Raw genomic sequence first — 23,807 nt, 5'->3', positions numbered from 1 at the left:
ACTGGAGAAATGAACAGCTCTATACCTGTGTGTAAGTTCTAGAATGTTTTTAGGGTCTGTGGCCTAACATGGTACTGGGCAGATTAACCAAATGCTTAATCCAGTGCCGTCTGGAGTCTTTGTCAGACTACATTAGCTTGTAAATGTTATTTTGCTACAGGTGAAATGGAATAAGAGAAAAAGTGAAATACAAATGGAAGGCAGTTCAGGATGTTTCAGGGTATGACAAACCTGGGAAGGAAAACAAGTAGCATAAGCATAAGTATGGAAGGAAAAGATCTGGATTTATGTTATCAATAAAATAAAGGTATTGTATGAAACTAGACACCAATTCATTTCATCATGTGATATTAGAATTACAGAGGGATTATATAATGTAGGAAACAAATACATGTGAAAAAATTTCAAACTGTACCATCCTATATAAATGGAATTTATTACAATAATAATTCTACTTTTCAATATTATTCCATTATTAGGATACTCTGTCTCTAGTCCTACTTTCCAACTTTTATTCTTCTAAGGAAAAATGTGAGGACCATTTTTTGATCAGGATGGTTTAAATTTAATCTTATTTGTTGCAAAGACTTTATGATCTCCTTACATTTGTAAGTTGACCTTACAATCATGTGCTTTTGTGAGATGTTGAACATACTACAGGGGAACATCTTTAGCTCTGGAAAGGAATTCTGAAATATATTCTAAACATCGCATTTTGATGATGGTAATGATAATTTTGGAATGTTCTGGATGAGAGTATCGGAACATATTGTGAATAGAATAAGCAACAGAGGTCTGACCTGGGTAGAGAGGGTCAAGTAAAAATGATCCCACTGGCATCTTAAATGCAGGTAGGCCTCAAAGGCATGTCCACTGCTACACGTGTTTTAGTAGAGCTTCGTTACACTTCGTTACCCACCACGTGGTGGAAAAGGAAGTAGAAGCTGTTTTGAGTCTGAGTTCCAGAGCTAGACTGCACAAAACTGCTAGAATCCAGGCCTCCCAACATTCACTTTTGTGATAGGTTACCCAGCTTTCGCTCTGGAATTCTAAAACTCTAATGGGAAACTTTGCAAGCATGTTGAAGGAGAAAGAAGCCAAAGAGCCTGGGGTGCTCTGTAGTCAGTCTCTTAAAATTTTGTGACTTGCTGCTGGTGAGAAAGAGTTAATTTGACTACAAAGCCACCATAAGGTTATAATCATCTGAGAACCATGTAATTGGAATCCAAACCAGTGTTATAATTAACAGATACAGCAGGATCCCTATCCAAGGGGCAGGATAGATGTTGAATTCAGAGAATGTAGGCTGACTTATATAGTGTCCTCTCTCCTTAGCTTGTTTTCTTGATAATTTTTGCCATCAATTCCGCCATCATTGTGTTTGATAAGATGACTCTTACTATTCTAAAATTCTTCAAATGATCAAACCTTTATTTTGACCTTTCTTTGGAAAGTGTTTGTAAACAAACAGCTCCAAGGCCCAGATGAATAATCGTGCTCAATTGTAAAATTTAATGCAGTGAAACTAACAATTATAGCAACACACTGCCATCTGACTCAAGTTAATCAATAGTGTCCTAGTTGCAGTTATACTCGAGAATCATGACAGTGGCAAATTTACTGCTGCAAACTTGAACTGTGAAGAATGAATACCGATGGCATATTGTCCTATTGATGTGGCTCTGGTTACCCAGCTGGAGTAAGGAAGGAGGCTCTAGTGCATTTCTTATGGCTCATGCAAATTAGCAGATAGTTGTGGGAATAAAGTTCTCTTCTTGATCTATGGCAGGAGATAGCTAGTCTGCAAGAGTTCATTTCAGACTGTAATTAGTTTATTCATTAAGGTTGGGGAATTCAGTGACACAGCTGCATGAGGTACCATTGAAAGCTACCTGAACATATGGCAGAAGGATAATGCAAATTTAGTTCCTGAAAGAAAAAGGCAAAATGGTACAGCTTTGTGCTTTTATTTTACATACCACAGTGATTCTCTGAAGGGGGGTGGTGAGTTGATTACACTCCAAACCTCCTCATATACATTGACTTTAGATGGGGGGGTATTTATTTTTCTGCAATGTTACATATAGTACATATAAATATATATAACACATCCCAACACACATCCCTAGACATCTAGATACATACACAGATGACTGAATGCTGCTCTTTGGTCCCTAGCAAGAAGGACTAACACCTATACCTACTGATAATGTTTCTGTCTCCCTTTTTGTGTTTGGAATTAATTATCAATATAACAAAGCTTTAAGTCTGAATAGAGATACACATACAGAGGTGAAATAAAACTATTGCTTATGTCAGACTTCTGTAAGACTTATGTATATACATACATTCATATAAAATTCACCTTTACTTGTGGAATGCAAGCATTTGGATAGAAGAGATTCTCTTAAGTCTGGTTTGTTTTGTTTTGTTTGTTTGGTACCGTAAAGACTAATCTGACTTCAGACATACCCAGGATTATATAAGGTTTAAAATCCATATAGCACTTGACTTACAGAAGCCAATGCCTATAATTCAAGTAGGTTATGAAAGAATCAAATTTGCATTGTTAGGAAGTAAGCCCAGTGGGTTGAAAAAATTGACTGGAGGAAAGCAAAAGTCGATTTGAACCATTACACCAAACCATTCTTACTTACGTCTCTCTCTCTATTCTTCATATGCCACTGATAAGCATTCTAAATGAAAATGTTATTGAAGTCAAAGCATTCAACCAGAGAAACAAGCAGGTGTGGGATTGTGACAGATCCCTCATACCTTTGTTCCTGGCAACTGATTTACTCCACAATTAGTGCCAGAAGCTATTTATTGACTACATCATGGGCTCATAACACTAAGGTCTCTTCTTCTTGTGACTCTCAATCCAAACTGATGGATAACACAGATAACAAAGTTCTTCTGTCAAAACCCTTACATGTTGAATTAGGAAGGAACACACAAGAATGCACAATAAGAGGATACTAGTGATTTTTCCTTGGGTGTCTGATTATAAGGGAGCTTTATGGCCTATTTTGTAGTTTTCTGTATTGTATCAATTTTTTTAAAGTGTGTGTGTGTGTGTGTGTGTGTGTGTGTGTGTGTGTGTGTGTATGTTGCTTTCAGAATAATTGAAAGTCTTTCATTTTCAGGAATATAAATTCACTTCTGTGGAGAACCTAATGTCTGTGGTTTGTGGCTCTGAGAGGTGGTGGAGAGAGGCAGGTGGTTGTGGGTAAGCAGGCAGAAAGGGGCCAACCACAGCTGTAAGTGATAGCTCAGGGAGATGTTAGGGACCAGGGTGAGGACGGGATCTGAAACTCATATGCCCGTCAGCAGCAAATTCAGCCAAGGAATGGGTCGAATTAATTGGACATGTTAAGAATCAAGTGATGATAAAATTGAGGTGTTGGGCTGGTGGCATAATCCAGTATCTAGTCTGATGGTGGCAAATGAGAGCTGAAATGAGATGAATCAGGAATCAGATGGTACAGTGCTGGAATCAGGAGACCCTCCTGCAGAAGGCAGCCTTCCAACTCATCATTCCCCAAAACTTTCGTATCTTTAGGTAAAATAATGCCCATAACAGAGAGAAGCCTCCTCAAATGTACATAAGAAGAGGCAAGTGGAAACACTTGGGTGGATTAGGGAGTATAGACCTTGACCACCCCCCTGCATTCACAGTCCCTGGTGTTAACCTCATGAGAGGAGAAACAGCAGAGTTCTGCACCTCCTGGGTCACAGTAATTTAGCTGGGTTGTGTTGTGGGTTCAGAGTCTAGACTGTTCTGTCTTTCTCACTGGGGGATGGTGGAAGCTCTTCCTCCCCAGAAAATGTTTCTATTGACTGATTCCTGATTACTCAATCCTCTATTGATGTTTTGTCTAGGGAGAAGAAATAAAAGTTACAGTCTCTGCCTTTGGGAATTTTGTAGCCCTTTTGAGGAGACAAGAGATATAATCGTTCATTCGTTTTTACATTCACTCACTCGCTATGCTAGATGCTATGTCTATGACAATAAATGAGGTCCATACATCCTTGCCTTCATGAAGATTATAGTCGAATGAATTACTTAAACGAGGCAAACCTTCTCTTTTACTTGCCTGCTCCAAATGCCCTACCTTCTTGCTTAAATCACTCTTTATTTTGCAAATGCAGAATAGAATAAAATTAAACAAGGCCTGGTAGTATTAAAGCTTTGTTAATTTTCCAAGATGCTTTCAGCACATTTACTAGTGTCTGTTGAAGAATTGTGATAATTAAAATTTAGCTATACTAATTAAAACAAGTGAATAAAGTCTGTTTAATGTCCTTTTCTCACATTTTTAATTTCCTTTTTGCTTACTCCTGACTTCGCAGAATTGTGTAATCCTCACTGGAGTTTTCCTGTCATTAGGGAAATTTATGAAGTTATGTAGTTCAGGAAACCTGAAGGAATTATATAACAGTAATATTTGAATAAATGTAGGCTCCTTTGGGTCAACTCCTTTAAATCAATGAATTTAAGCTGATATGTATTCTGAAAGTCAACCTTTCAGAAGAAAATCTGACCAATGTTTATTATTTTAATATGCTAAGGATAAAACTGAGTGCCCATATGCTTCCCCAAATCTCCTCAGAAATCAAGAGCTGTATTTGTGATGTGAAATCAGCTACATAAAAACTACACAGAAAGCAGATAGGAGGGAGGGAATTATACAAACTACTAATAGGGATTGTCTCTGGGTGCTGAGATCATGAGGTTTTTGTTTATTCGTTTACATCTTTTCTATATTCCTAAGTTTCAATTTTAGCATGTAGGATATTTTGGGAAGAACAATAATGGTCAAGTGGTAACTGCTTTCATGGGTTGAGATTTCTGCCACACCTAGGACTTTTCTTTCAAAGGCAGGTCTCAACTTCCTTTCAAACAACTTGGGATGGAGGCATCTATTGGTTCATTTTGTTTTATAAATTGTTTTATTTGTTTCTTTGGAACACTAACTCGCCAGGTCTTATAGAGTTAGTTTGATTCAATGGAGAGCTCAGCTTCATCTCTTTAATTTAGGTCAACTCGGAAAAATATAGTGCTGCCTTGTGATTTAGTGTAATATCGATGATGATAATAATAAATAATGTCTCTACAAAGTGTGGAATCATAGACATGGCGGAGTTTTAAGGGAAATCAGATTTCCACCTGTCAGTATAATTTCTGGCCGCACTCCCCACTCCCAGAAGAGGAGAAAATTGGTAAGTTGTTCCAAATGAAATGAGAGAAAGGGTTCAGGCCTGGCTTCATGAGAGTGGGATGAAGATTCAGGCTAAAAGTGTATCGGTGAAGAGTCTGGGCTTTAGAATCTAGGAACTGGTTTCAGTTCCTAGCTCCCTCACTGGATAGCTGTGTGACATTTGACAAATTATTTAACCTCTCTGAGCTTCCTCACCTGTGAAACATGGACCTTTCAAGGTTGCTCTGCCCCTGTACTGTGCATAAAATGTTTACCATGGTGCTTGGCACATGTAGCTAGTTTTGGAACAGGAGAAAGATGCCTATAGGTGGAAAAGGCCGCAGGTAGCTTAATATCCCTGACTACCTAATTTAAGAAAATCAACCTTTCTCAAGAACGATTGCCAACTCTGAGAGGAAGTTATGAACTTTTGTAAAACAGGGAGTATTACAAAGCACTACTGGGATTTAGAATTTTGTTAACGACGCCGAATGGCTCCGCAAGCGAGGAATGAGTGCTGTGGCCCACACGCCAATTAACTTCACCCCTCATTAGTAATGTGTGCCTGCAGACATTATTTCTTTTGCTCTATCTTATCTCACTAGGATGCCATCCAAGAGAACACTTAAATAAAAATCCAGTTGTCAAGTCTTGCTGTTAGCTGAGCGAGTGTAGAGTAAACACCATTAAGGTTAAATGTATTACACTAACCCCAGTTGAATGAGCGACAAGAAGACCAAGAAGTACTCCATCTAAGCTGAGGAACAGCCAATGTAAATGACAAAATGGAACCTTCTAAACTTAGACCTGGGCTTAATTAGGGGTGTTGGGCATTCTTACCTGAAATCACAAGAGGAAAACTGTTTCAAAATTGCTTCATTTGGTCCTGTTGATTACTTGTGATTATTCTTCGTACTCAAGATGACGACTGAGGATATTTTATATCCTGTTCTTCCCCCTTCTCCTTTTTCGTTCTCATCAAGAATGATTTACTGAGCATCTATTATGACCAAAACACCAAGCTAGATTTTGAGAGAGCCAAAAGTATAAGATAGAATTGCTGCCTTCCTCATCAGTTTAGGCAGCTTGGTTACAAAGAGGGGGCAGAACAACCACAGTCAAAGGTAGTTTTTGATGATGAATGGCAGATGAGTTTCTATATAAAATATGCTGTGTTGACAGGTTCGTAAAAATAGATTGGGCTTTCAGTTCCCTCCACCTCTAATAGGTGATAACACTTTATTTACCTTCAATTTTCCCAGATCACAGCTGGTACTGCCTTGATCTACCTTTTCTCCAGGCAGTAACATTCCAAGGTATCATCTGGAAGTTGAGAGCCATGCTCCGTTAACACTAATGAGTGACTTATGGTTAAATCCTCATGGATCATGCTGAACATCTCCCTGTAGATATTGGTTCACATTTCATTTCGGTGGGCATCACACCAGCCTGCACTGAAATTGCTTGCATCATTTAACCTGAAAGGGTGTCCAACAAACCTATGATTTATGGTTTGGAAAGTATTCAGCTTAGTCCAGGCTATTATTGAAAATTTCCTGGTTTCTTGGTTACAGTTTCACGTTTAGGCCAAATATAATTATAAATTTCCAGGCCCTCCTTGCTTCCCGTAGGACTTGGGTCAAGATACTTTACATGTGGAATAATAGGACTTTAAAATGACTGTTCTAACAATAATAGAGTTATATAAATTTACTTCTGAAAGCTAGAGGTTTAAGTTAAACATCCATGACAATTGAGTTGCCAGACTATATATTGTTGTCATTGTAATGATTTGTAAAATAACCATCAGATTCACAGGCATGTGGGTGAGCAATTTTTAAAATTTTAAAATTTTAAAATTTAAATTTTCACTTTCCTGAAAAACCCAAGGGAATGACAAAAAAAAAAAAAAAATCAGATTTCTATTTCCTACATATCCCTGACTAGTGTTTATATTGATTGTATCTATCTTGATTGCAAATTTAATGTCAGGAAACATTGTTGAGATGTGTAAGTCAAGGTTAATAAGAAGGTGTTCTGTTACATGATTTAGTCATGAGCCACAGCTTGAGGCCTCACCCTTTCACCACTAATGAGTCTCCTCCAGATTATCCTCTAAAGCTGCAAGATTCTGAACCTTTGAACTTCTCGGGAGGGCGTGGGCGGATTCTTTGTGCTTGTGTGTTTGCCCTTTTGTTTGGGGGAACTGGTCCTCACCAGCATTTCCTAACAAATCGAGTCCCTGTTGTAGTCTGGCTGTTAGATTGGGAGCCATTAATAATTGGCAATTTGTAGCTGTCATAACGATGTGGGGGATTTTCCAGATGGCTTTTCCCTTTCTCTTGAGAGGGACTGAGACTTCTGTTTATTCTCTTTGATGGGGCTTTAATCAAGCCGACAATGGTCTTGGCCCCTGACCCTGGTTGGGACAGGACCCGGTTGTCTCATCTCTGGTCTGGGGACAGGCCTGTGTCTTGTTTTCCCTAGGACAGGCTCATATGCTTTGCAGAGTTCTGGCTTTCTGATAAGGGGCAACTTCGGGAGGGTGGGAGTCGGGCGTGTAAGGATGGAGGTGGTAGAAGTACTGGGGTGTTGTGATTGTAAAGTTGAAAAGAAAAAAAACAAGGGAAGAAATGCCCATGTGATTTTTCAAAATAAGGAAACCAGTTGTTAAGGGAGCAAAAAGTAGGAAGATGAGAATATCATGTTTCCTTTGGGCCTAGCTCTATGCTGCTCACAGGTGACGCACTTAATACAAGTTTAGTAACACAATGGTAGTTTCTGCTCTTAAGTTTTATAGCAGATAATCTTCTTAGCTCTAACTTTGTTCCCCTTCTTGTCCCACCATACCTCCCACCCAACCTTAAGAAAAAAAAGAAAAAAAATGGAATTTGCTGTCAAGTTTTATAGCTGATGTAACCTGAGCAGCATTATGCCTCAGCGTGGGATTGGTGGTAGTTGGGAAGCATTGTTCCCGTGAAACCGAGGAATGTTCCAGCGTCAAGCTTCTTTCCACCTCATAGTTCTTGTGCTTGGACTGCCCTTTGACGCTGAGCCTGTTTTCTGGGCCTCCACTTAACCATGACCTCCTTACATACTTCCCCTGACCTGGTCCAGGTGAATGAGCTCCTCTCCTCCCTGCCCTACCATATAGCCTCTCTTTCCTCCCTCTACTTTCTTCTTCCTCATGGCACTCATCACCCGCTGGGTAACTGCTTATTGTCTGCCTCTCCCATCAGAAGGAAATCTCCATGAGGGCAGAGCCTGTCTCTTAACTGCTCTACACTCCCCGGTGGATTCAGCTTAGGTTCTGCATGTAGAACCCGAGCCTCTATAAAAATGCAGCTCTGCTCCGCTTGTTGAATTCCCATGGATGCTGAATTCTGAGATGTATAGCTGTTCACATTTTAACATTTCTGAAATCAGGATACATATTTAAAATATACGTTTAATTAGATAGTGGTTACCACTCATCAAAGCCGCGACTAAATTAATGTACATCTTATGATGAAATGTGCCTTAGAGTCACGAACATTGTTGTAGACAGAATGCTCCCCTCCGCGCCCCAGAGATGTCCCACAACTTGTGATTATGTCACCTTATATGGCATAAAGGGGACTCCGCAGATGTGATTCAGTGAAGGATTTTAAGATTGGTTATCCTGGATTATTCAGGTTGGCCCAATGTAATCACAAGGGTCTTTGTGAGAGGGAGGCAGGAAGGTCAAAGTCAGAGAGGAAGATTTCATGATGGAAGCAGAAGTCAGAGAGCTACGGGACTGCAGGTGGGAATGCAGACTCTAGAAGCTGGAAAAGGCAAGGAAATGCCTTCTCCTCTAGAGCCTCCAAAAGGAAGACAGCCCTGCCAACCATTTTAGGCTTCCACCTCCAGAACTATACCATAATACAAATTTGTATTGTTCTAAACCACTAAATTTGTGTTGACTTACTCTAGCAGCCCTAGGAAACTAATACAGGTGTGTTATTATAGGCAATGACCTGGATTACATTCTGGAACTTTGTACTGTCCAGCTTTGCAATCCTCCCGGGCTTTGCTAACATATGTCATTGCCTCTGTCTTTCTGGTAAGAAAATATCATTTCAGGAGCTAGACAGGGTGCACTTGTGGGATCTTTCGATGCCATTTCACAGTTGCCAGTGCTCCACACATATCCCTTTGACCTACTCCAGATGTCCCCTGCAGATAGTTCTTCTATTAGAGTGACCAGTCATCTCAGTTTGCCAGGACTTAGGGGGTTCCCAGGATGCAGGAGTTTCCACACTAACACCAGGACATTCGCGGGTGAGGTGGGCGGGTTGTTCACTCTATCTGCATGCGGGACGTCTACCTGCAGGTGATGAGTACGTTCTCTGGCCATAGGCCCCTCCTCATCTTCATACAAGGTGGGAGTTAACACTACAGAAACATCTTGCAAACAACGGGGGTGAGAACTGATGGCTATGTGTCCAACTTCCCTGCCTCTCAGTGGGAACATTCTAAGGCATGTTTCATGCAGTCACCCAGAGGGTCCCCTCCAGGATTGACCCTGATTGTCTCCTGTGCTCATTGGTGACCCTCTTATTGACTTGCCTTGCTACCTTGTCTTCAACCCTCACCAAGCTTCTTTTTTTTTAAATTTTATTTTATTATGTTGTGTTAATCACCATAGATTACATCATTAGTTTTTGATGTAGTGTTCCATGATTCATTGTTTGTGTATAACACCCAGTGCTCCATTCAATACGTGCCCTCTTTAATACCCATCACCAGGCTAACCCATCCTCCCACCCCCTCCCTTCTAGAACCCTCAGTTTGTTTCTCAGAGTCCATAGTCTCTCATGGTTCATCTCCCCCTCCGATTCCCCCCTTCATTTTTCCCTTCCTACTATCTTCTTTTTTTTTAACATGTAATGTATTATTCTTTTCAGAGGTACAGGTCTGTGATTCAATGGTCTTACACAATTCACAGCGCTCACCATAGCACATACCCTCCCCAATGTCTATCACCCAGCCACCCCATCCCTCCCACCCCCCACCACTCCAGCAACCCTCAGTTTGTTTCCTGAGATTAAGAATTCCTCATATCAGTGAGGTCATATGATACATGTCTTTCTCTGATTGACTTATTTCGCTCAGCATAATACCCTCCAGTTCCATCCACGTTGTTGCAAATGGCAAGATTTCATTCCTTTTGATGGCTGCATAATATTCCATTGTATATATATACCACCTCTTCTTCATCCATTCATCTGTTGATGGACATCTTTGCTTTTTCCATAGTTTGGCTATTGTGGACATTGCTGCTATAAACATCGGGGTGCATGTACCCCTTCGGATCCCTACATTTGTATCTTTGGCAACCCTCACCAAGCTTCTTGGATTACTTCCCAAACAAAGTTTTTATACCCAGTCCTTGCCTCAGGATCTGCTTTTGGATGAGCTCAAACTGGGACATCAGCCTACACTCAGTAGTCTAATGTGATAAAAGTCCCAAATCCTTGACATGGTCCCAAACATCTGCACCCTGTCTTCCCCTCTAGCTTCATCCCTGCTTCCCTTTCTCTTGCTCACTAATATCCAACCACACTAGAATCTGATCTGTTCCAAATTCCTTCCTCACATAGGTCCTTTGCACTTGCTCCTCCTGCCTGAATGCTCCTAAGTTGTGTTTGTTCTTTAGGTCCCCAAACAAATGTCACTTCCTCATGGAGGTTTCCCTGGCCCTCCAGGCTATGAATGTTTGCCCTGACCCTCTTGCACTTTTCCTCATGGTGCTTACTACAAATAAAATGAGTTAATTATTTTATTGGAGGATGATTATTTGTTTATATGTGGGTCTTGCAAAGGACTCGAGCACACTAGTATATGGTATGGATGTAAGGTAGGGTTGGTGAGAGGATCACAGACAGAAGTGTCAGTGTCATCATGTGTCCCTGTCCTTTGGCCAGCTCGCTCAGATGTGTGCTGGGTGAAGCACAGCTGGACAAACAGTGGTGAGTGCTCTGGGAGAAGGGCCCTGCTGTATGCCGCTGTACATATTTATAAGGTCACTGGGAGGAGACAGTGGACATCTAGTCAACATGTCATAGTGGAAGCTTCCTGGACAGGGAGATGGCCTAAGTATACCACAGCTTAGCTAGAACCATCAGCCCAATTTTTAAGTGGAAAGCCCTCATCAGTTAAAAAAAAAAAAAGTTGAGGCCATACTTTCCATATATTTATTGATGTTTATACACATATCACTGTCAAGCTAAATGTCAAATAGTAGAGAAGCTGAATTTCTTTTTTGAGATAATCATAAACAAAAATAAAAATAAAGTAAACGAACATAGAGACAGACACTTAAAAATAGAAGCTGTAAGATTTCTTTGCTCACCCTATAGATCATTTTCTGTGGGCCCTGAGGTGCACACACCTCTCAGTCGAGATTACTGCCTGCTTAGAGCAGTGCTTTCCTGAGCAAACAAGTCCGCTCTGGGGAGCTGGTTAAGGCACAGACTCTGATTCAGTAGGTCTGGGTGGGGCCTGGAACGCTGCATTTCTAACTCGCTCCCAGATGAAGTCAATGGAATTGGTTTGTGAACCATACTTTGAGTAACCTGGCTCTAAAGCAGCTTGTCACCCAAATACTCATAAGCCACTGAGCTTTATTTACTTATTTATAGAGAGGGAGAGAGGGTATGGAAGGGCAGAGGGAGAGGGAGAGAGAGAAGCCCAAGCAGGCTCCACAGCTTGCATGGAGCCCGACTTGGGGCTCGATCTCATGACTCTGAGATCGTGACCTGAACCAAGATCAAGAGTCGGCGCTTAACTGACTGAACCAGGCGCCCCGAGCCACTGAGCTTTTGATGCTCAGGTTAAAAGAGGAATACAGCATATTCTATTATTTTGGAATGATTTTCTCATCTCGTGCTTTGCTATTTCCAGGCAGAATCGGAGGAGCATGTGTGACCTTCACCACATTGTTGAATGATTGCCCATCAGAAGATTTAAAGAGTAAAGGACTACTGGGCAAGGTAAAAGTTTGTTGACTTCATTTCTCCTGGCCTTTAAAATCTAATTATCTGTTCTTATTCCTGCAAAGAGATGGCAAAAACATAGCAAGCCCCATAAACAGGCTCTATGCTGGGTGCTTTTCACGTGCCATTTCATTTCATATCTGCCTCCAATGGCAGAAACCAGTCTGAATACAAAGACGTCCACTGTGTGTGCATGTGTGCGTGTGTGAGAGCGAGAGACAGAGAGACACAGATGGAGAGAGAGAGAGAGAGAGAGATGGAGACACAGAGAGAGAGATGGAGAGAGAGAGAGAGAGATGGAGAGAGAGACAGAGAGAGAGACACACAGAGAGAGAGATGGAGAGAGAGACACAGAGAGAGATGGAGAGAACACAGAGAGACAGAGAGACACAGAGAGAGACACAGAGAGAGACAGAGACAGAGAGAAACAGAGATGGAGAGAGAGAGAGAGATGGAGAGAGACACAGAGAGAGAGACAGAGATGGAGAGAGAGATACAGAGAGAGACACAGAGAGACAGAGAGACACAGAGATGGAGAGAGAGAGAGATGGAGATGGAGAGAGAGACACAGAGAGAGAGAGACAAAGAGAAAGATGGAGAGAGAGACACAGAGAGAGATGGAGACACAGAGAGACACAGAGAGAGAGACACAGAGAGAGAGAGACAAAGAGAAAGATGGAGAGAGAGACACAGAGAGAGATGGAGAGAGACACAGAGAGACACAGAGAGAGAGACACAGAGAGAGACAGAGACAGAGAGAAACAGAGAGAGAGAGAGACAGGCAGACAGACAGACTCAGCCTTCTGACCCTCTCTGCCTGAGCTGTAATGAGGGATGGGGCAAACCATTCAAGCTCCCCGTGCTTGAGGATGCAGTGAGGATTTCCCAGCTAGTGACAGAATCTGAGTGATTTGTAGGCAGTTGTGTGCTGATTGTCTTGCCCTCTAGGCATGAGCTGTGTTATATCAGGAGGGTGAGAGGGTTTCAATAGATTTAATATTCCTTGTATGAGCTTCAACCATCTGCCCGCCAGCTCTCAGTGTGAGCATAATATATGTTTCCAGAATCAAACACAAAGCCTGTTTTTTTTTTTTTCCCCCTCTTTTTCAACCCCCTTTCAGAGTTTTTTGGTTTGGATCATTTGTGTTTTCCTTATCTTTTGGGGGAGGTTACTAGGGGCACCCTCTCTACAATTATATTTTCTTTTGTTTGCTGATGCCTCTGGCATGTTTTAATAAATGGTTTCTCCTTTCCTGATCACCATGTACCCTCTACAGACCTATATCCTTGAGATAAATAAGGATCTATGAACACTTTCGATGCACCCATGAGGTGGCTGGGCTTAAACTGCGACCATTTCCAGTGGGTGCCGATTAGACCCTGGACATCTGCAGATTCTTCCCTGGCTAAATCTAAGTCCTGTTTTCCGAAGGGATGAAACTTGAACCTCTTTCCTCTCTCAAGGGAACTCTTGTGACTGTTGCTGGGCCTGTCCTAGTATCTGTAGCTCATTGTAGGACTAAAGTTATTTGGTGTAGGACCAAAGTTATTTGGCTGTTGGGTGTCTTTGACCTGGAACCCTTGTGTCATTTAAGGTAATTGGCATATGGGAATCTTTTTTTAAAAAAAGATTTTATTTATTTATTTGAGAGAGAGAGGACAAGCACAAGCAGGGGGAACAGCAGAGGGAGAGGGAAAAGGCTCCCCACTGAGCGGGGAGCCCGATGCTCCATCCCAGGACCCTGGGATCATGACCTGAGCCGAAGACAGATGCTTAATGGATTGAGCCACCCATGTGCCCCTGCATTTGGGAATCTTAAACTCTGAAATGGATGAAAATAAGTTAAGCCAATCAAGCCAAGTTCTCAACTTAAAATCTCACTTAAGTTGGAGAAATTTAGCAGGAGATTGGGAAAGCTCTTTAAATTATATGCAGTTTGGGTGGGAACCCATTGGGACTCTCCTAGCATTACTCAACAAGCAAGTGTTGGGCATGGGTGACTCACAGAGAGTGAACTTGGAATGTTCTCTCTGGTGTGGGTTTGAGGGCATCGGGGTCAAAATTCTTCAGTTCTGCTCATTTTTATTTAGTCAGAAAAATTTGCATGTTTTTAGATGAGACAGTGTATATTTAAAAACTGCTTCCTTTTAAAACTCATTTCGCATTCAGTTTTCCCTACAGGGGGAGCTGAAAGAGTCCAATCCCTTGCTGCTCTTCTAGTCTAATGATGATGGGATGTAGGGGAAGGTTGTGGGCTCTGGAGGACTGCCTGGATGCCTGGCCAAGCTCCATGTCTTTCTAGCTATGTGACCTTTGGAAGGTAATAAGTATCTCTGTGCTGTATTTTCCTCATTGATAAAGTAGGGATTAGGATTGTGTTCCCCGGAGGAGTGGATAAAATGATCAAATATAATAATGTATAGTAATATATGCAAAGTGCCTAGCACAGAGCCTCTCACCTAGTCATGTTGGCCGTTGTTACTGTCATTAGCCCAGAAACGAAGGGTAGAGAAAAGTGGACATGTGGCTTCTGCATCATGGCTTGTGCTGCTTGGCTGTGGAAAGATGTCTGAAACACACCTCTGCCCATGGAGAGTTGAGAGGTCAAGGCTGATACGGGAAGGAACAGAGAAGATAGAAGCAGTGTTTTTTTCAAAAAGCTTTGGTTTAAGTATGTGGCTGTTATAGATTTGGTCTGACGTTGAGTCATTTTTGAACTGTATTGGTTGTGGGGCTGATGGAGCCCGAGGGGTGACCTTGTCCGGAACTCTTTAATCTTGCTGAGTGTCTAATGCAGAGCAGATCTGGGCCTCTGTGGAGAGTTAGAACTGAAGCAGCCTTTAGTGGGATGGTGTGCTTCTCTCCGAGAGCAGACCGCCTGTCCTCTCCCTTGTCCCCGCTGTCTTTCATCTGGACTTTCACAGACGTAGGCCACACCAGTTGGGATGGTGGACCAGTCCAAGGAGGGTATGAAGCAGTGGAATGCCAAAATAGCATTTGCCTCAAGCCCTTTCGGGGGAAGCTTTTGGATCTTTAGCTTTCTAGCAGATCCCATGGAGGATTCCTTCCTATGGAGGATCCAGGCTCTCACATGGTTAGCTCCATCCCTGCAGCAGCTCTGCATTTTAGGGCTGGCTCCCTTTCTCTGCTCCTTTGAGGCCACCATTGCTTCCTGGCTGGTCCGACTGCCTGGTGGAAGCTACAGTCCTACTCGCTGCCACCCACTGATGCACTTGGCTGACTCAGGGCTCCATATTGATGCCCCACTTTTTTCTGAGGTGAACTTTGGTTCTCTACCCTTGAGCGGAGTGGTTCCTAAGGGTATGGCATAGCCTTGATGCCACCGTGGGTTTTGTCATTGTTATGTAGTATCAGTCCTCTCATTTGTCATTGGTGTTGACCTAGGCACTCCCGCAGTCACCAGCACCATGATGAGCCAGACCCTTTCCCACAAGCACAGTGACTCTTATGTTAAGTCCCAACCTCGGGGGAGGTGTAGCTTATTCTCTTAGCTTCTTATCACACCTATAATATTGCAACTTTCCCATTTATTGATTCAATTTCTCCAGGCTGCACCTCTCTTGAGACTCATAATACTAAGTTCCCTGCAGGGCTGAGTTGGAAGCTGATTGATATCACACTGAATGACTTAACCCCTTAAACAGACTAACTTCCTTTTGTGTTGAGCATCAGCCAATTATACTGACCTAAACCTTGAATCTTTCCCATGTTAGAATAGGTCTCCCTCCCCTCTCAGACAGCCAGGGCAGGGCTGGGAGGGTCAGAGTATTTCTTTGCTCATTAAAGAGCCTCTGGCCATCAGCTTCAAATATCCTGCAAAGACTCTTTCAGGGAGTCCCGTTACAGCTTTTCAAATAAATAAACCTGGGCCACTAATTGTGCCAGGACTGAAACCCCAAATTCCTGCATCAGGAGAGTAAGCTTGGCTGTGATGTGGGAGGGTACCTCAAAGACATGACGCTGGGCTCTTTTCCCTAACCTCCATCCCACAATCTGTCTCTCCCTTCTTGTCTTCTTTTGTTTTATACCTAGCTCAAAGAGTAGTGTTATTTTTCAGGCAAAATCTCATCAGTGATTTAGAGAAGATGTGGCGTTTCACACAATGGGCACCGAGGAAGTGAGTCAGTGGAGCGTGTAGGCTATCCGGAGGTCGAGAATCTGGGCCCTGCTCTGCCAATATGCTAGCTGTGTAAACTAGGGCAAAAGCCTTAACCTCTCGGTGCCTCTGATTCTGTAAGGTGCAGTGAGGGGACAGGGATGTGGTGGATTGGACTAAATTCTTAAAACCACTCTCTCTTTGATGGAAGCGGGCTTGTAGCAACTAGTGATGGAAATGGCCTAGTGCGCATCAGGCTTTCCCTCCGCTTCTTCTCGATAAGGCAGAATGGGGGCCCAGACAGAAGCCACATGCTTGCTTGTTGTACCAAGAAAGAAGTGAGGCAAATATGAAGTTTAAATCAATAACAGTACTTGAACACGGAAGATGGAACTATTTTCCTCCAAATTGTTTTGATTGCTGCCGGTAGCTACTGTTTGGTATAAAATCCATTCAGATCATCAAGAGCCCAAGGAGCATATAGTGCATGAAAAGATGGTGTAATTGGCACCATTGTAACTCTGTACGGTGTGTGATCTTAGCGGGAGGAGGGAGGATTGTAGGAAAACTTGTAATCTAATTTTCTTTGTTGTAAAATAGAATGTTACCATTGTATTCCTGCGGAATAATAATTATAACATCGACAAATAGAGCGCCTTTCTCAGGAGGTGCTTAAAGAGCTCAATAGACATTCATTCAGCCTTGTAAACACAGTGAAACCTGGCTTGCTTGCATTTCTCTCGACTGAAAATTCCTATTAGCCAGCATCTCCCCTCATCCGTCCTACTGGGATAAACGACGTTTATGCTGGTGAGCCTCACGCCGTGAGAGACACGGAAGCGCCTTCTGCCTCATCAAAGAATTAGGAAACCTTCAGGAGAGTTGCAGTGTTAATTGCAATTTGTGACAGCCTAATTTTTTGAAAAGTGGTAATTCATGTGTTGCATAGATGATAATTAGTCAGGATAGTTGATTAATCAGACTGCTCTATTTTTTGACCATACCAAAGTACAGTATTTATAGTAACTGCAATACCGGCTCTCCCTGAGAGCCAAGAAGGAAGCGGGGTAAACTGAAGTAGTATTATTTCTTTGATTATTATTATTTTTTATTGAGGTATAGCTGACACGCAACATTATATTAGTTTCAGGTGTACAACATAATGATTTGATATTTGTCTATATTGCAAAATGATCCCCACAATAAGTCTAGTTAACATCCATCACCACACTAGGTACAGAATATTTTTTTCCTTGTGATGAGAACTTTTAAGACTTACTACTCTTGTAGCAACTTTCAATTATTCAATACAGTATTATCAACTAGAGTTGCCATGCTGTATGTTATATCCTCATGACTTATTTCCTTTATAGATGGAAGTTTGTACATGTTGACCCCTTTCACCGTTTTTTTTAAGATTTTATTTATTTATTTGAGAGAGGGGGCGAGGCGGGGCAGAGGGAGAGGGAGAGAATCCCCAGTAGACTCCACGCTCTGAGCGCAGAGCCCAACGAGGGGCTTGATCTCACAACCCTGAGATCATGACCTGAGCCGAAATCAAGAGTCAGTCACTCAACCAACTGAGCTACAGCTGCCCGTCCCTCTTCACCTTTGCCAACTGCTCCCCCCATGGCCTCTGGCAACTACCAATGTGTTGTGTGTACCTATGAGCTTGTTTTAGTTTTAGTTTTTTTGTTTTTTTAAGATTCCACATGTAAGTGGATCATACAGTATTTGTCTTTCTCTGTCTTATTTCACCTAGCATAATGCCCTCAAGGTACATCCATGTTGTCACAAATGGCAAAATTTCATTCTTTCTTATGGCTGAATAATATTCTTCTGTGTGTGTGTGTGTGTGTGTGTGTGTGTGTGTGTGTGTGTGTATCACATTTTCTTTATCTATTCATCCATCAGTGGAGAAAGTAGTATTCTTTATGGCTTGGCAGGCATACATTATTACTTACTCTGGATAAATGACAATTTCCAGAGCTTTATTCTTCAACTTCTACATTAGTTCCTTTCTTTTTTTAAAACACAAGATTTTATTTATTGATTTAGTTATTTACAGCACAAGTGGGGGGGGCGCAGAGGGAGAGGGAGAGGGAATTTCCAAGTAGACTCTGCACTGAATGCAGGGCCCGATGTAGAGCTCGATCCCACAACCCTGAGATCATGACCTGAGCTGAGACCAGAGTCCAGTGCTTAACCAATGAGCCATGTAGGTGCCCTCAACTTGTACATTAGTTTCTAAACTAAATGAGAAGAGAAAATAGGTAAGCTATAAAAATAGGTTATATGTGCTCCTTATGACTTTGCCATCCTCAGGGTCACGGCTATTATTGATAACCAGCCTGTTAGCTTTTACAATAAAGGTGAGTGTCTTTAAAATTGAATTTTGGATGATATTTAGTAAAGTCTCTTTACAAACAGATTCCTTAAGGAGAGTATCAGTGCAGTATATTTAGCTGTGTTAATTGGTCTATTGCAAATGTTTTACTAAAGGGATAAGATCTTAAATCAGTTAAGATTAACTCGATAACTTTTTTAAATGTCCAAGTTCTCCATGATGAGATTAAGAAAAAAAGTATTAGAATGGATGTTGTGCTCAGGTTCACTGAAAAGAATAGAAAATTCAGGAATGTTTAAAGAAGAAAGAAAATAAAAATTATCTATTATTTTGTCACCCCGAGAGAACTATTATTGCCTTTTGGTATATCTCCTCCCATTTTCTTCTGATGTATGCATGGAAACATTTTACAAAATTAGTGCATACTACACATACTGTATGCTGTCCCCCACCAACATTATATAAAGGACATTTTCGAGGTCAGTGAATAGTCTTTAAAAATACACTTTATGCCGACTATATTTAAGAACCATAATATGTCAAACCAATCTCCTGTTGCTAGATGTTAGAAGATTTACAAATTTTGGCTTTATAATGCTGCAACAAGTATCTTTGCTCATTTATTTGTTTTGTTTTGTTTTGTTTTTTTTTTAAAGATTTTATTTATTTATTTGAGAGAGAGAATGAGATAGAGAGAGCATGAGAGGGGGGAGGGGCAGAGGGAGAAGCAGACTCCCCGCTGAGCAGGGAGCCCGATGTGGGACTCGATCCCAGGACTCCAGGATCATGACCTGAGCCGAAGGCAGTCGCTTAACCAACTGAGCCACCCAGGCGCCCTTGCTCATTTATTTGTCCATCCATCCATTCATTCAATCAGTTTTTATTGAGTACAGAGTGCCAGGTGATGGGCCAGGAATTGAGGATGTATCGTTAATCATAACCCTTCTAATAGTTAACATTTATTACTATTACTATTGACTAGGTACTTTATTAGTATTAGTATATTAATTATTGTATCTAGAGTTTTTGCTGTAAGCCTCTTTGCCGTAGACATCTTTGCTGTAAACATGTTCACGGAAAACATTTTTTGCCATATAACTCATTGGCCGTTAGGCAGTTGTGCCATAAAAGATAAAAAAATAACTGGTTGACAGTTTGATTTGATTTCTCCATTGACACAGTACTGTCATTTTTATATCATATAAACAACCTTCATAACGGTCTATACAGTGGTGTGGGGTTTTGAACCCACATTTCCCATAGAATTTAGGAACATCTATCAGCAGGCATGTGACAATATGTCAAGACCAAATAAACACTGTGATACAAAGCTCAGTTACAATGTACATCCTAGTATTTGGAAACTGATACCTCTCTCAATGAAGGAAGAAATTTTAGCAAATAAAGAAAGAATGTGATGCTGAATGAGAAGATGAAATAAATGTATACTACTATGAATGAAATACTTTAAAGAAGTGCTTAGTTAGGTACAAGCCACAAAGTAAAATCAATTATTTGCACAGTATTGCCATGAATCTACACTATATACATTTTGAATGTATTCAAATATTTTGTATTTTGCAACAAAGTCTTTTTAATTTTGTTATTCTTTTTCATGTTTCCTTATTTCTTGTTTAATGAATACCCCTCTTTTATTTTTCATGATTTTAATCTTTTATGGCAATATTGCCTTATGGCCCCTGGGTCATGCAGCAAAAATGCTGGCGGTAAAGATGCTTATGGTGACACTACCTAGAACCGTTAATTATATGAACGTATGTTAGTATCATCATCATTCTAATAAGTTAGTATAATAGTAGTAACTAATTAAATTCTTATGAGGTAGCTTTATCATCCCTACTTTCCAGATAAGGAGATGGAGGCTTACGGAATCGTCGTGGCTTGCCCAGAGTCACTCACCTGGTACTTGGCAGAGCCAGAGTTCAGCCTTAGGCAGGCCAACTCCAGTCCTGCTCTTTTAACCATGATGATTACTGTGCCAGTAAAAAAGACACTTGCCCCTATGGACATGAAACAATTTTAAGTGCAATACTCTTGAGTGATTCTCTGATTATTTTTTAGGATAAATTCTAGAAATAGAAATACTGAGTCAAAGTATATGAATAACCCTTTTCGTGAACAATGCTATGGTCAAGGTCCTAAATGGGGGAGGACCAGAGATGACAATAATTTATTTATTTCCTTTTTTTTTTCTTCTTGGTCCTGGGTGTCTGCTGTTATGCTTCTAGCTAGGTAGCTAGGTAGACAGCAGAAAATTGGCGTGGTAGTGACTCAGGCCTGGGTAGGCCCTGGAGAGAGTCTGGGCAATGCTCTTGCTATCAAGGCTGGGTCAGTGGGACTGCTCTTCAGAAATGTTTATTTCCTCTTGACACTGCAAGATTCAACATGGCAGAGGGGAGGTGCCACGGGGAGGAAGAGCTCATTAAAGGAATGAGTCTAGACCACAAGTGAAATCTATAGCCCCTTAAGATGAATATCATCACAAGAAAATGCCTCTGCTCACTAAAAATCACCAGTTCAGTTAAAGACTTTCTTAATTTAGTACAGCTTCCCTCACACCTAGACCATAAAGTACTCACCTTCAGCAAGTGACTCTCTGTAACTATTCCTTCTGCCACTCATTATTGGCACAGTCTTCCTCAAGTCCCCCGTCCCCAGATGAACAGTACCTGTCCTTTGTCAGCTTTCTGTGATGCAGTACCACGTCATAGTAAAAGCACACTTGATTGGGTGTGATTCCTGTCTCCTGTCTCCAGGTTTGATTCCTGTCTCTGCTATTAACTTGTTGGTCGTGTGGTGTTGGACAGTCTTTTTTTTTTTTTTATTTAAATTCAATTAGCCAACATATAGAACACCTTTTGTTTCTGATATAATGTTCAATGATTCATTAGTTGTGTATAACACCCAGTGCTCATCCCATCATGTGCCCTCCTTAATGCCCATCACCCAGTTACCCCATCCCCCTACCCACCTCCCTTCTGTAACCCTCAGTATGTTTCCCGGAGTGAAGAGTCTCATATGGTTTTTCTCCCTCTCTTATTTCTTCCCCTTCAGTGAACAATGAGTAAAATGATATGATAACTGACTTTCTCTGATTGACTTATTTCACTTAGCATAATCCCCTCCAGTTCCATCCATGTCGATGCAAACGGTGGGTATTCATCCTTTCTGATGGCTGAGTAATATTCCATTGTATATATGAACCACATCTTCTTTATCCATTCATCTGTTGAAGGGCATCTCGGCTCTTTCCACAGTTTGGCTGTTGCGGACATTGCTGCTATGAACATTGGGGTGCATATGGCCCTTCTTTTCACTACATCTGTGTCTTTGGGGTAAACACCCAGTAGTGCAATTGCTGGGTCGTAGGGTAGCTCTATTTTTAACTTTTTGAGGAACCTCCATACTGTTTTCCAGAGTGGCTGCACCAGCTTGCATTCCCACCAACAGTGTAGGAGGGTTCCCCTTTCCCCACATAGAAGTATAGTTGACACACACTGGTACATTAGTTTCAGGTGTACGACACAGTGATTTGACACGTCTATATGTCATACTATGCTCACCGCTAGTGTAACTGCCATCTGTCACCATGTAACACTATTACAATACCATTGACTATATCCCCTATGCTGTACCTTGTTCCCATGACTTATTTATTCCATAACTGGAAGCCTGTACCTCCCATTCCCTTTCACTCATTTTGCCATCTTCTGGCAACCATCAGTTTGTTCTTGGTTTATTTGTGCTTTTGTTAGTTCATTCATTAGTTTTTTTCCATTCCACATATAAGTGAAATAATATGATATCTGTCTTTCTCTGTCTGACTTATTTTACTTAGTGTAATACCCTCTAGATCCATCCATATTGTCTCAAATGGCAAGATCTTATCCCTTTTTTATGGCTGACTAATATTCCACTGTGTGTGTGTGTGTGTGTGTGTGTGTGTGTGTGTGTGATTTTCTTTATCCATTCAGCTATCAATAGACACTTGGGTTGCTTCCATATCTTGGCTATTGTAAATAATCCTGCAATAAATATAGGGGTGCATATATTTTTTTGAATTGGTGTTTTCATTTTCTTTGGGTAAATACCCAATACTGGATCATTTGGTATTTCTATTTTTAATTTTTTAAGGAACCTGCATACTGTTTTCCACAGAGGCTGCACCAATTTACATTCCCACTAAGAGTGCACAAGGGTTCCTTTCTTCCACATCATCACTGACATGGACAATCTTTCTGATTCACAGTATATTCCCTTAAGATAATACAGAGTTGTAATGACAATCAAATGTAGTGCCATGGGCAGAAAAAAATAACAGCTAGCCTTTATTGAGTTCTTACTGTAAGTATAATGAAACAAAACACTGTTCTAAGGATTTAAAATGCATACATTTACTTATTCTTCAAAATAGTCTGTGGTAATCTGGATTCTAGATACCTCTCATGGCTTTCACCCATGGTGTTACTTCTGTGATTATGTTATTTGATGTGACAAAAGCGACTTAGAAGGCGTGATTACATGATTGATCAGTTGACCTGTTGATAGGAAGATTATCTAGGTGGGCCTGGATATTATAATCATATAATCACATGAACCCCTTTAAAGCCAAAAGTTTTCTCTGGTGTTGGCTAAAGAAGTCAGAGAGATTCGAAGCATGAGAAGGGCTCACCTCAATTGCTGCTTTAAAGATGGGGTCACATGAAAAGAAGCCTGGACAGCCTCTTGGAGCCGAGGATGGGGCCTGGGCTGACAACCAACAAGGAAGCAAGGACCTCAGACCTACAGCTATCAGGAACTGGGTTTGGAAGTGGATTCTTCTCAGGGCCCCTAGGTAAGAGCCCAGGTGGCTGCATATTGGCTTCAGCCTTGTGAGATCCTACATACATAACCTGGTTGAGCCCACCCACAGAACCGTGACATAATAAATGGGTGTTGTTTTAAGATGCTAAGTTGTGACAGCAATAGAAAACAAATACAAACCACATGCAGTAGCTACCTTTATTATTTGCCCAATTTGCAGATGCCCAAACTGAAGCACAGAGAAGCAAAGTCACTTTTCGGAAGTCTCACAGCTATTAAATATCAGAAGTGGGATTTA

General features: G+C 41.3%; 1 protein-coding gene across 1 annotated transcript in view; it reads left to right on the top strand.

Annotated features, from left to right (window-relative positions):
* RASGEF1B (RasGEF domain family member 1B) overlaps positions 1 to 23,807 on the top strand; it is a 632,901-nt gene that overhangs the window by 43,847 nt on the left and 565,247 nt on the right. The window contains exon 2 of the mRNA XM_078068829.1: positions 12,129 to 12,217. The gene's annotated coding sequence lies outside the window, so the exon portion shown is untranslated. The remainder of the gene's footprint in view (positions 1 to 12,128; positions 12,218 to 23,807) is intronic.

This window comes from Halichoerus grypus, chromosome 3 (genome assembly GCF_964656455.1).
Source record: "Halichoerus grypus chromosome 3, mHalGry1.hap1.1, whole genome shotgun sequence".
Lineage (NCBI taxonomy): Eukaryota > Metazoa > Chordata > Mammalia > Carnivora > Phocidae > Halichoerus > Halichoerus grypus.
This window is presented reverse-complemented; position numbering and strand designations above follow the sequence as displayed.